Source organism: Oncorhynchus gorbuscha, unplaced genomic scaffold, assembly GCF_021184085.1.
Source record: "Oncorhynchus gorbuscha isolate QuinsamMale2020 ecotype Even-year unplaced genomic scaffold, OgorEven_v1.0 Un_scaffold_1516, whole genome shotgun sequence".
NCBI lineage: Eukaryota > Metazoa > Chordata > Actinopteri > Salmoniformes > Salmonidae > Oncorhynchus > Oncorhynchus gorbuscha.
In genome coordinates, this window is record NW_025746270.1 from 1 (window position 1) to 12,575 (window position 12,575).

At 46.8% G+C, this 12,575-nt stretch overlaps 1 protein-coding gene across 3 annotated transcripts in view; it reads right to left on the minus strand.

Moving 5' to 3' along the window:
* Nucleotides 1-4,759: 4,759 nt before the first annotated feature.
* LOC124023155 (neurocalcin-delta A) overlaps nt 4,760-12,575 on the minus strand; it is a 105,363-nt gene continuing 97,547 nt past the window's right edge. For all 3 annotated transcript variants that reach the window (XM_046337692.1, XM_046337693.1, XM_046337690.1), the window contains exon 5: nt 4,760-7,213. The gene's annotated coding sequence lies outside the window, so the exon portion shown is untranslated. The remainder of the gene's footprint in view (nt 7,214-12,575) is intronic.

Genomic DNA, 12,575 nt, shown 5'->3' on the forward strand with positions numbered 1-12,575 from the left:
CAGGGAACATCAGTCACGTCTCCTGTCTACAGGGAACATCAGTCACGTCTCCTGTCTACAGGGAACATCAGTCATGTCTCCTGTCTACAGGGAACATCAGTTGACTACACCTGTTATTCAGGCTGATTGAGGTAGTATGTACATGTAGATATAGTTAAAGTGACTATATGATGAACAGAGAGTAGCAGTAGGGAGGCTACATGCAGACACCTGTTAGTCAGGCTGATTGAGGTAGTATGTACATGTAGATATAGTTAAAGTGACTATGCATTTCAGATAAACAGAGAGTAGCAGCAGCATAAAAGAGGGGTTGGGTGGGGGCACACAATGCAGATAGTCCAGGTAGCCATTTGGTTACCTGTTCAGGAGTCTATGCTCGTACAAAGTGTTTGTTTTTTTTGCTTGTGAAACAGGAACCTTTTCTTCTCTCCCTCAGGATCCTGGTGAACATGAATGACAATATCATAGAGCACTATTCCAACGAGGACACCTTCATCCTGGCCATCGAGAGGTCAGCGGACTGCTTCCGGGTCACGCTGGCCGAGATCTGACCCTTGAGGGAGGGAGTAGGGGCCCCATCTCAAACCTCACTGGACGGCACCAACACCTCAGAGTCCATAGCTCAGAGCCGATGCTCTCACTCCAGAAGGTGGATTTACTGCGTTGTTCTCAGTGGTGATCGACTCAACCAAAATAACCCTGTGGTAACTCAATAGCTCCCCCTGCAGGTGGAGATTGGGACTCCAGGAGAGTGGGACATTAGGGCTCTGATCTGCCTCGCTCTCTCCAGAATGGTTCCATTAGTTTCCTCCCTGTTAGTGCCTTCTGAACATGATCCTGATCCGAACCTCCATCTCGCCTGGGCTCCTGCTATCTCTGTGACTGACAGGAAATCACATCTCCGTGACTGACAGGAAACCACACCTCCGTGACTAACAGGAAATCACATCTCTGTGACTGACAGGAAATCACACCTCTGTGACTAACAGGAAATCACATCTCTGTGACTGACAGGAAATCACATCTCTGTGACTGACAGGAAATCACATCACTATATAGTGCACTACTTTAGACCAGAGCCCTATTTCTCTATATAGAGCACTACTTTAGACCAGAGCCCTATTTCTCTATATAGAGCACTACTTTAGACCAGAGCCCTATTCCCTATATAGTGCACTACTTTAGACCAGAGCCCTATTCTCTATATAGAGCACTACTTTAGACCAGAGCCCTATTCCCTATATAGTGCACTACTGTAGACCAGAGCCCTATTCCCTATATAGTACACTACTGTAGACCAGAGCCCTATTCCCTATATAGTGCACTACTGTAGACCAGAGCCCTATTCCCTATATAGTGCACTACTGTAGACCAGAGCCCTATTCCCTATATAGTGCACTACTGTAAACCAGAGCCCTATTCCCTATATAGTGCACTACTGTAGACCAGAGCCCTATTCCCTATATAGTGCACTACTGTAGACCAGAGCCCTATTCCCTATATAGTAAACTACTGTAGACCAGAGCCCTATTCCCTATATAGTACACTACTGTAGACCAGAGCCCTATTCCCTATATAGTAGACTACTGTAGACCAGAGCCCTATTCCCTATATAGTACACTACTGTAGACCAGAGCCCTATTCCCTATATAGGGAATAGGCTCTGACTGACTGTTTTCTCTACAGATGTTCAGTTTCCAGAAAATACAAATATTTCTTCAATGAAGAGTAGAAGGACATTATAGATATATAACAGTATAGACAGTATAGATATATAACAGTATAGACAGTATAGATATATAACAGTATACAGTATAGATATATATAATAGTATAGACAGTATAGATCCGTAATGTTCTCCTCCCCAAGAGCTGCTAGGACCTCTCAATACAGAGGACCTCCTGTCAGTCACATTCAGACAGATCCTAGGACCTCTCAATACAGAGGACCTCCTGTCATTTAGACAGATCCTAGGACCTCCTGTCAGTCACATTTAGACAGATCCTAGGACCTCCTGTCAGTCACATTTAGACAGATCCTAGGACCTCTCAATACAGAGGACCTCCTGTCATTTAGACAGATCCTAGGACCTCTCAATACAGAGGACCTCCTGTCATTTAGACAGATCCTAGGACCTCTCAATACAGAGGACCTCCTGTCATTTAGACAGATCCTAGGACCTCCTGTCAGTCACATTTAGACAGATCCTAGGACCTCTCAACAGAGAATGATTCCTGTGTTGTATGAAATCCTAGCTCAGAGTCAGATATTTAGAGTCGGGCCAACTTTTATAATGTTTCTTTTATATTGTTGTAATTGTAGACATTCAGTTCCGTATCACTGTTTAAATATTCTCCATGTCATGTTAATGGGGAGACAATATGGCCGCCGTAGAACGTTCTAGTGTGCGTGCATCACAACGCAGGAACCTCAATGTCCCATCTAAACTCTTGGCTCTGGCCTATCTGTTATTCGCGAGGAGTTGGAACCAACAAACAAACACGAGACTTGGAAAAAGAAGACACGATATCCCAAAATTCGCGCAGAAAACTTGCAGCTTTAATTCTTGCTTTTTAAAGTTGACCCCCCCCCAAAAAAAAACCTAACAAATTCTGTGTTAACAAAAACAACTACAAGATCACTAAATACACCAATACAAAATCTACAAAATCCAAAGGAGGACAAACATTTTGTTCGACAGATCATTTGACAGTATAAATTTATACAATACTGTTTTGTTTTTATTTGGCACATGACCACATGGTTTATTGATTTCTTACAGAAACGGTACATCCGACAACTGAAATACATGAAACAGCCACATTCCAATGTGAAAATCATTGCAGTAGAGTTGTGATCTTCAGTTATTTTTTGTTTTTTAAAATGTACTTTCTTTACAAAACAGCAGTTATTAAAAAATAAAAACATTCCAAGATTTGTCCAATGAACACAAAGCCAACTGAAACCACTGGTTTTAGGCCCTGATCTGGGGGCCTCCGTTACATTCAATTAACAGGAGATGGAAGGGTTGGTTTAAGGGGGTTCCTGACTGAGCAACTGGTGCGGTATAACTGATCCAGGAACTGGTGCGGTATAACTGATCCAGGAACTGGTGCGGTATAACTGATCCAGGAACTGGTGCGGTATAACTGATCCAGGAACTGGTGCGGTATAACTGATCCAGGAACTGGTGCGGTATAACTGATCCAGGAACTGGTGCGGTATAACTGATCCAGGAACTGGTGCGGTATAACTGATCCAGGAACTGGTGCGGTATAACTGATCCAGGAACTGGTGCGGTATAACTGATCCAGGAACTGGTGCATTTTGACAGCCTCCTCTCTTCTGGGAAGGTGTTCCACTAGATGTTGGAACATTGCTGCTATAACAGCCTCCTCTCTTCTGGGAAGGCGTTCCACTAGATGTTGGAACATTGCTGCTATAACAGCCTCCTCTCTTCTGGGAAGGCTTTCCACTAGATGTTGGAACATTGCTGCTATAACAGCCTCCACTCTTCTGGGAAGGCTTTCCACTAGATGTTGGAACATTGCTGCTATAACAGCCTCCACTCTTCTGGGAAGGCTTTCCACTAGATGTTGGAACATTGTTGCTATAACAGCCTCCACTCTTCTGGGAAGGCTTTCCACTAGATGTTGGAACATTGCTGCTATAACAGCCTCCACTCTTCTGGGAAGGCTTTCTACTAGATGTTGGAACATTGCTGCTATAACAGCCTCCAGTCTTCTGGGAAGGCTTTCCACTAGATGTTGGAACATTGCTGCTATAACAGCCTCCACTCTTCTGGGAACGCTTTCCACTAGATGTTGGAACATTGCTGCTATAACAGCCTCCACTCTCCTGGGAAGGCTTTCCACTAGATGTTGGAACATTTTTGTGGGGACTTGAGTCTATTCAGCCACAAGAGCATTAGTGAGGTCGGGCCCTGATGTTGGGCGATTAGGTCTGGCTCGCAGTCTGTGTTCCAATTCATCCCCAAGGTTTTCGATGGAGTTGAGGTCAGGGCTCGGTGCAGGCCAATCAAGTGTGTGTGTATATAGACACACACACACAGTTGGAGTCATTAAAACTCATTTTTCAACCACTCCACAAATATCCTGTTAACAAACTATAGTTTGTCCTTCTGGAAGGTTCTCCCATCTCTGCAGCACTCCACCAATGAGGCCTTTATGGTCGAGAGGCCAAACGGAAGCCACTTTTCAGTAAAAGGCACATAACAGCCTGTTTGGAGTTTGCCAAAAGGACTCTGAGAAACAAGATTCTCTGGTCTGACGAAACCAAGATTGAACTCTTTGGCCTGAATGCCAAGCGTCACATCTGGAGGAAACCTGGCACCATCCTTACAGTGAAGCATGGTGGTGGCAGTATCATGCTGTGGGGATGTTTTTCAGTGGCAGGGAGACTAGTCAGGATGGAGGGAAAGATGAACAGAGCAAAGTACAGAGAGATCCTTGATGAAAACCTGCTCCACAGCGCTCAGGACCTCAGACTGGGATGAAGGTTCACCTTCCAACAGGACAACAACCCTAAGCACACAGCCAAGACAGCGTAGGAGGGTCTTCGGGACAAGTGTCTGACTGTCCTTGACGAGCTCAGCGAGAGCCTGGACTTGAACCCGATCGAACATCTCTGGAGAGACTTGAAAATAGCTGTGCAGCAACGCTCCCCATCCAACCTGACAGAGCTTGAGAGGATCTGCAGAGAAGAATGGGAGAAACTCCCCAAATACAGGTGTGCCAAGCTTGTAGCATCATACCCAAGAAGTCTCAAGGCTGTAATCGCTGCCAAAGGTTCTTCAACAAAGTACTGAGTAAAGGGTCTGAATACAGTTTTAAAAAATGTCTAAAAACCTGTTTTTGCTTTGTCACTATGGGGTTGCGCTGTCGCTATGGGGTTGCGCTGTCGCTATGGGGTTGCGCTGTCGCTATGGGGTTGCGCTGTCGCTACGGGGTTGCGCTGTCGGGGTTGCGCTGTCACTATGGGGTTGCGCTGTCACTATGGGGTATTGTGTGTGTGTGTGTGTGAATACATTGTATATTTGTCTCAGGGCCAGAGGGCCAGATTCATGGCTCAGATCCTTGTTATGGGGTTGGTTGTGTTGTGGTTGAATATAACAGGGTTGTGTTGTGGTTGAATATAACAGGGGGTTGTGTTGGGATGAAGTTGGTTAACTGCCTGTTCAGGGGCAGAATGACAGATTTGTACATGGTCAACTCGGGGGTTTGAACTTGCAACCTTCCGGTTACTAGTCCAACGCTCTAACCACTAGGCTACCCTGCCGCCCTGCCATTGGTCAGTGGCAAGGCTTGAGCTGGTCATAGGAGCTGCTCTCTCTACAAAGCTTTGCTGCTGTCGACAAACCAGAGGAAAAAGTTGGTTCTCCGTAAAAACACAGTGACTTTTCACAACATCACTGGGTGGGAGGATCACTAGGCGGGAAGATCACTGGGCGGGAGGATCACTGGGCGGGAGGATCACTGGGCGGGAGGATCACTGGGCGGGAGGATCACTGGGCGGGAGGATCACTGAGCGGGAGGATCACTGGGCGGGAGGATCACTGGGCGGGAGGATCACTGGGCGGGAGGATCACTGGGCGGGAGGATCACTGGGCGGGAGGATCACTGAGCGGGAGGATCACTGGGCAGGAGGCCACAAGCTCTTCCATCACCACTGAAAACCATCAGCACATGAACACACACATGCACCGTACGAACAGGAACCTGCTCCAAAACAAAGCCCCTCCTTTTAAAATAAACCCCTCCCCCCAGATTGAAACGTGTTTAACATGAACACACACATGCACCGTACGAACAGGAACCTGTTCCAAAACAAAACCCCTTCCTTTTAAAATAAACCCCTCCCCCCAGATTGAAACGTGTTTCTCTTCACAACATCACTGGGCGGGAGGCCACAAGCCCTTCCTTTTAAAATAAACCCCTCCCCCCAGATTGAAATGTGTTTCTCTTCACAACAGTAGATGAGAAATACAACAGAATTGCAACTCATAACATTTGTTCTGTCAACCTTTCTGTTTTCTGCTTTCAGGAGAGGAGGGATCTCGTTTAACTTATTAACAGCCCCTAACCGAAGGCTGTGAACAAATGTCTTGAAGGCTCTGCTTAAAGGATCATTCTAACATTTAAATGCAAATTTCCATTTTAAAGTCTTTCTTAAAACTATTTTTTACAAAACAAAAGTATTTAAGAGAAACATGTCAAAAATAACCACGTAGTTGACATCAATAACCACATTATCTGTGACAGGAAGTGTCCCAAAAGGGCACCCTATTCCCTATATAGTGCACTACTGCAGACCAGGGCCCTGTTCCCTATATAGGGGATAGGGTGGGTTCTGGTCTAGAGTAGTGACCTATATAGGGGATAGGGTGGGTTCTGGTCTAAAGTAGTGCACTATATAGGGGATAGGGTGGGTTCTGGTCTAAAGTAGTGCACTATATAGGGAGCCCTTTGGGACACTTCCCCTGGGGACAGTCCTCTTCCTTTAATTCACTAGAGGTACTTCAAACCATCACTAAAGGCCTTTAACAGTATCTGCATAGTACGATATGGAGACCCCATATTTAACTTGAGTCTGAAAAATACCGGCACAAATATCAATACAACTAAAACACAAGTGTATCAAGCTTGAAAAACACACCCACACATACATCCACATTCTAACAGTAAAATAACGAAAAAAAAATCTCTCTCTCTCTCTCCCTCTCTCTCTCTGTGTTTACGATAAACACAAGAGCTAGGAGGACCTAGTTGAGGGCAGTGGGTGTGTCCAGTACGGAGCGTTGAGAACCAAACAGAGAGTCCATTTTACGACCTTAAAACAGGATGGGATACGTCTCAAACAGCATCCTATTCCCTACGTAGTGCACTACTGCAGACCAGGGCCTACCGGGCTTAAGGTACTGCTATACAGGGAACAGGGTGCGATTTGGGATGTAAACCCTAGGACTTATCGAATACATGGCGAGTGGACTGGATCACATCATGACTGGGATCATGAGAGCCTGGAGATGTTGTCAGGTTGCTGCTGGGAGTGGTTAGAGGAGGAGTCTGGAGAACATGGCTGGCTCTCATTGGCCCGTTGTCTTCAGTGTCATCATTTGAAGGCTTGTCTTCTTCATCAGTTTGCTCCAAAGGTGGAAGGGGGGAGGGGCTATTTGGATTCACCCAAATAAGCACTGGAAATAGAATGACAAAGACTGGTTAGTGGAGGTAACAGACTGGTTAGTGGAGGTAACAGACTGGTTAGTGGAGGTAACAGACTGGTTAGTGGAGGTAACAGACTGGTTAGTGGAGGTAACAGACTGGTTAGTGGAGGTAACAGACTGGTTAGTGGAGGTAACAGACTGGTTAGTGGAGGTAACAGACTGGTTAGTGGAGGTAACAGACTGGTTAGTGGAGGTAACAGACTGGTTAGTGGAGGTAACAGACTGGTTAGTGGAGGTAACAGACTGGTTAGTGGAGGTAACAGACTGGTTAGTGGAGGTAACAGACTGGTTAGTGGAGGTAACAGACTGGTTAGTGGAGGTAACAGACTGGTTAGTGGAGGTAACAGACTGGTTAGTGGAGGTAACAGACTGGTTAGTGGAGGTAACAGACTGGTTAGTGGAGGTAACAGACTGGTTAGTGGAGGTAACAGACTGGTTAGTGGAGGTAACAGACTGGTTAGTGGAGGTAACAGACTGGTTAGTGGAGGTAACAGACTGGTTAGTGGAGGTAACAGACTGGTTAGTGGAGGTAACAGACTGGTTAGTGGAGGTAACAGACTGGTTAGTGGAGGTAACAGACTGGTTAGTGGAGGTAACAGACTGGTTAGTGGAGTGGAGGTAACAGACTGGTTAGTGGAGGTAACAGACTGGTTAGTGGAGGTAACAGACTGGTTAGTGGAGTTAACAGACTGGAGGTAACAGACTGGTTAGTGGAGGTAACAGACTGGTTAGTGGAGGTAACAGACTGGTTAGTGGAGGTAACAGACTGGTTAGTGGAGGTAACAGACTGGTTAGTGGAGGTGGAACAGACTGGTTAGTGGAGGTAACAGACTGGTTAGTGGAGGTAACAGACTGGTTAGTGGAGGTAACAGACTGGTTAGTGGAGGTAACAGACTGGTTAGTGGAGGTAACAGACTGGTTAGTGGAGGTAACAGACTGGTTAGTGGAGGTAACAGACTGGTTAGTGGAGGTAACAGACTGGTTAGGAGGTAACAGACTGGTTAGTGGAGGTAACAGACTGGTTAGTGGAGGTAACAGACTGGTTTGGAGGTTGGAGGTAACAGACTGGTTAGTGGTTAGTGGAGGTAACAGACTGGTTAGTGGAGGTAACAGACTGGTTAGTGGAGGTAACAGACTGGTTAGTGGAGGTAACAGACTGGTTAGTGGAGGTAACAGACTGGTTAGTGGAGGTAACAGACTGGTTAGTGGAGGGACTGGTTAGTGGAGGTAACAGACTGGTTAGTGGAGGTAACAGACTGGTTAGTTAACAGACTGGTTAGTGGAGGTAACAGACTGGTTAGTGGAGGTAACAGACTGGTTAGTGGAGGTAACAGACTGGTTAGTGGAGGTAACAGACTGGTTTGGAGGTAACAGACTGGTTAGTGGAGGTAACAGACTGGTTAGTGGAGGTAACAGACTGGTTAGTGGAGGTAACAGACTGGTTAGTGGAGGTAACAGACTGGTTAGGTAACAGACTGGAGGTAACAGACTGGTTAGTGGAGGTAACAGACTGGTTAGTGGAGGTAACAGACTGGTTAGTGGAGGTAACAGACTGGTTAGTGGAGGTAACAGACTGGTTAGTGGAGGTAACAGACTGGTTAGTGGAGGTAACAGACTGGTTAGTGGAGGGACTGGTTAGTGGAGGTAACAGACTGGTTAGTGGAGGTAACAGACTGGTTAGTGGAGGTAACAGACTGGTTAGTGGAGGGACTGGGTAACAGACTGGTTAGTGGAGGTGATGGATGTAACAGACTGGTTAGTGGAGGTAACAGACTGGTTAGTGGAGGTAACAGACTGGTTAGTGGAGGTAACAGACTGGTTAGTGGAGGTAACAGACTGGTTAGTGGAGGTTGGTGGATGTAACAGACTGGTTAGTGGAGGTTGGTGGATGTAACAGACTGGTTAGTGGAGGTTGGTGGATGTAACAGACTGGTTAGTGGAGGTTAGTGGAGGTAACAGACTGGTTAGTGGAGGTAACAGACTGGTTAGTGGAGGTAACAGACTGGTTAGTGGAGGTAACAGACTGGTTAGTGGAGGTAACAGACTGGTTAGTGGAGGTAACAGACTGGTTAGTGGAGGTTGGTGGATGTAACAGACTGGTTAGTGGACTGGTTGGTGGATGTAACAGACTGGTTAGTGGATGTAACAGACTGGTTAGTGGATGTAACAGACTGGTTAGTGGATGTAACAGACTGGTTAGTGGAGGTTGGTGGATGTAACAGACTGGTTAGTGGATGTAACAGACTGGTTAGTGGATGTAACAGACTGGTTAGTGGAGGTAACAGACTGGTTAGTGGAGGTAACAGACTGGTTGGTTGGTGGATGTAACAGACTGGTTAGTGGAGGTAACAGACTGGTTGGTGGAGGTTGGTAGATGTAACAGACTGGTTAGTGGATGTAACAGACTGGTTAGTGGAGGTAACAGACTGGTTAGTGGAGGTAACAGACTGGTTAGTGGATGTAACAGACTGGTTAGTGGAGGTAACAGACTGGTTAGTGGAGGTAACAGACTGGTTAGTGGAGGTAACAGACTGGTTAGTGGAGGTAACAGACTGGTTGGTGGAGGTTGGTAGATGTAACAGACTGGTTAGTGGAGGTAACAGACTGGTTGGTGGAGGTTGGTGGATGTAACAGACTGGTTTGGAGGTTGGTGGAGGTAACAGACTGGTTAGTGGAGTGGAGGTAACAGACTGGTTAGTGGAGGTAACAGACTGGTTAGTGGAGGTAACAGACTGGTTAGTGGAGGTTGGTGGAGGTAACAGACTGGTTAGTGGAGGTAACAGACTGGTTAGTGGAGGTAACAGACTGGTTAGTGGAGGTAACAGACTGGTTAGTGGAGGTAACAGACTGGTTAGTGGAGGTAACAGACTGGTTAGTGGAGGTAACAGACTGGTTAGTGGATGTAACAGACTGGTTAGTGGATGTAACAGACTGGTTAGTGGAGGTAACAGACTGGTTAGTGGAGGTTAGTGGAGGTAACAGACTGGTTAGTGGAGGTTGGTGGAGGTAACAGACTGGTTAGTGGAGGTTGGTGGAGGTAACAGACTGGTTAGTGGAGGTAACAGACTGGTTAGTGGAGGTAACAGACTGGTTAGTGGAGGTAACAGACTGGTTAGTGGAGGTAACAGACTGGTTAGTGGAGGTAACAGACTGGTTAGTGGAGGTAACAGACTGGTTAGTGGAGGTAACAGACTGGTTAGTGGAGGTTGGTGGAGGTAACAGACTGGTTAGTGGAGGTTGGTGGAGGTAACAGACTGGTTAGTGGATGTAACAGACTGGTTAGTGGAGGTGGAGGTAACAGACTGGTTAGTGGAGGTTGGTGGAGGTAACAGACTGGTTAGTGGAGGTTGGTGGAGGTAACAGACTGGTTAGTGGAGGTAACAGACTGGTTAGTGGAGGTTGGTGGATGTAACAGACTGGTTGGTGGAGGTTGGTGGAGGTAACAGACTGGTTAGTGGAGGTAACAGACTGGTTAGTGGAGGTAACAGACTGGTTAGTGGATGTAACAGACTAGTTAGTGGAGGTTGGTGGATGTAACAGACTGGTTAGTGGAGGTTGGTGGATGTAACAGACTGGTTAGTGGAGGTAACAGACTGGTTAGTGGAGGTTGGTGGATGTAACAGACTGGTTAGTGGAGGTAACAGACTGGTTAGTGGAGGTAACAGACTGGTTAGTGGAGGTTGGTGGATGTAACAGACTGGTTAGTGGATGTAACAGACTGGTTAGTGGAGGTTGGTGGAGGTAACAGACTGGTTAGTGGAGGTAACAGACTGGTTAGTGGAGATAACAGACTGGTTAGTGGATGTAACAGACTGGTTAGTGGATGTTGGGTGGAGGTAACAGACTGGTTAGTGGAGGTAACAGACTGGTTAGTGGAGGTAACAGACTGGTTAGTGGAGGTTGGTAGATGTAACAGATTGGTTAGTGGAGGTTGGTGGAGGTAACAGACTGGTTAGTGGAGGTTGGTGGAGGTAACAGACTGGTTAGTGGAGGTTGGTGGAGGTAACAGACTGGTTAGTGGAGGTTGGTGGAGGTAACAGACTGGTTAGTGGAGGTTGGTGGATGTAACAGACTGGTTAGTGGAGGTAACAGACTGGTTAGTGGAGGTAACAGACTGGTTAGTGGAGGTAACAGACTGGTTAGTGGAGGTAACAGACTGGTTAGTGGAGGTAACAGACTGGTTAGTGGAGGTAACAGACTGGTTAGTGGAGGTAACAGACTGGTTAGTGGAGGTAACAGACTGGTTAGTGGAGGTTGGTGGAGGTAACAGACTGGTTAGTGGAGGTTGGTGGATGTAACAGACTGGTTAGTGGAGGTAACAGACTGGTTAGTGGAGGTAACAGACTGGTTAGTGGAGGTTGGTGGATGTAACAGACTGGTTAGTGGAGGTAACAGACTGGTTAGTGGAGGTAACAGACTGGTTAGTGGAGGTAACAGACTGGTTAGTGGAGGTAACAGACTGGTTAGTGGATGTAACAGACTGGTTGGTGGAGGTAACAGACTGGTTAGTGGAGGTTAGTGGAGGTAACAGACTGGTTAGTGGAGGTAACAGACTGGTTGGTGGAGGTAACAGACTGGTTGGTGGAGGTAACAGACTGGTTGGTGGAGGTAACAGACTGGTTAGTGGATGTAACAGACTGGTTAGTGGAGGTAACAGACTGGTTAGTGGATGTAACAGACTGGTGAGTGGAGGTTGGTGGATGTAACAGACTGGTTAGTGGAGGTTGGTGGAGGTAACAGACTGGTTAGTGGAGGTTAGTGGAGGTAACAGACTGGTTAGTGGAGGTAACAGACTGGTTAGTGGAGGTAACAGACTGGTTAGTGGAGGTTGGTGGATGTAACAGACTGGTTGGTGGAGGTAACAGACTGGTTAGTGGAGGTAACAGACTGGTTAGTGGAGGTAACAGACTGGTTAGTGGAGGTAACAGACTGGTTAGTGGAGGTAACAGACTGGTTAGTGGAGGTTGGTGGATGTAACAGACTGGTTAGTGGAGGTAACAGACTGGTTAGTGGAGGTTGGTGGAGGTAACAGACTGGTTAGTGGAGGTTGGTGGAGGTAACAGACTGGTTAGTGGAGGTTGGTGGATGTAACAGACTGGTTAGTGGATGTAACAGACTGGTTAGTGGAGGTAACAGACTGGTTAGTGGAGGTAACAGACTGGTTAGTGGAGGTTGGTGGAGGTAACAGACTGGTTAGTGGAGGTTGGTGGAGGTAACAGACTGGTTAGTGGAGGTAACAGACTGGTTAGTGGAGGTTAGTGGAGGTAACAGACTGGTTAGTGGAGGTTGGTGGAGGTAACAGACTGGTTAGTGGATGTAACAGACTGGTTGG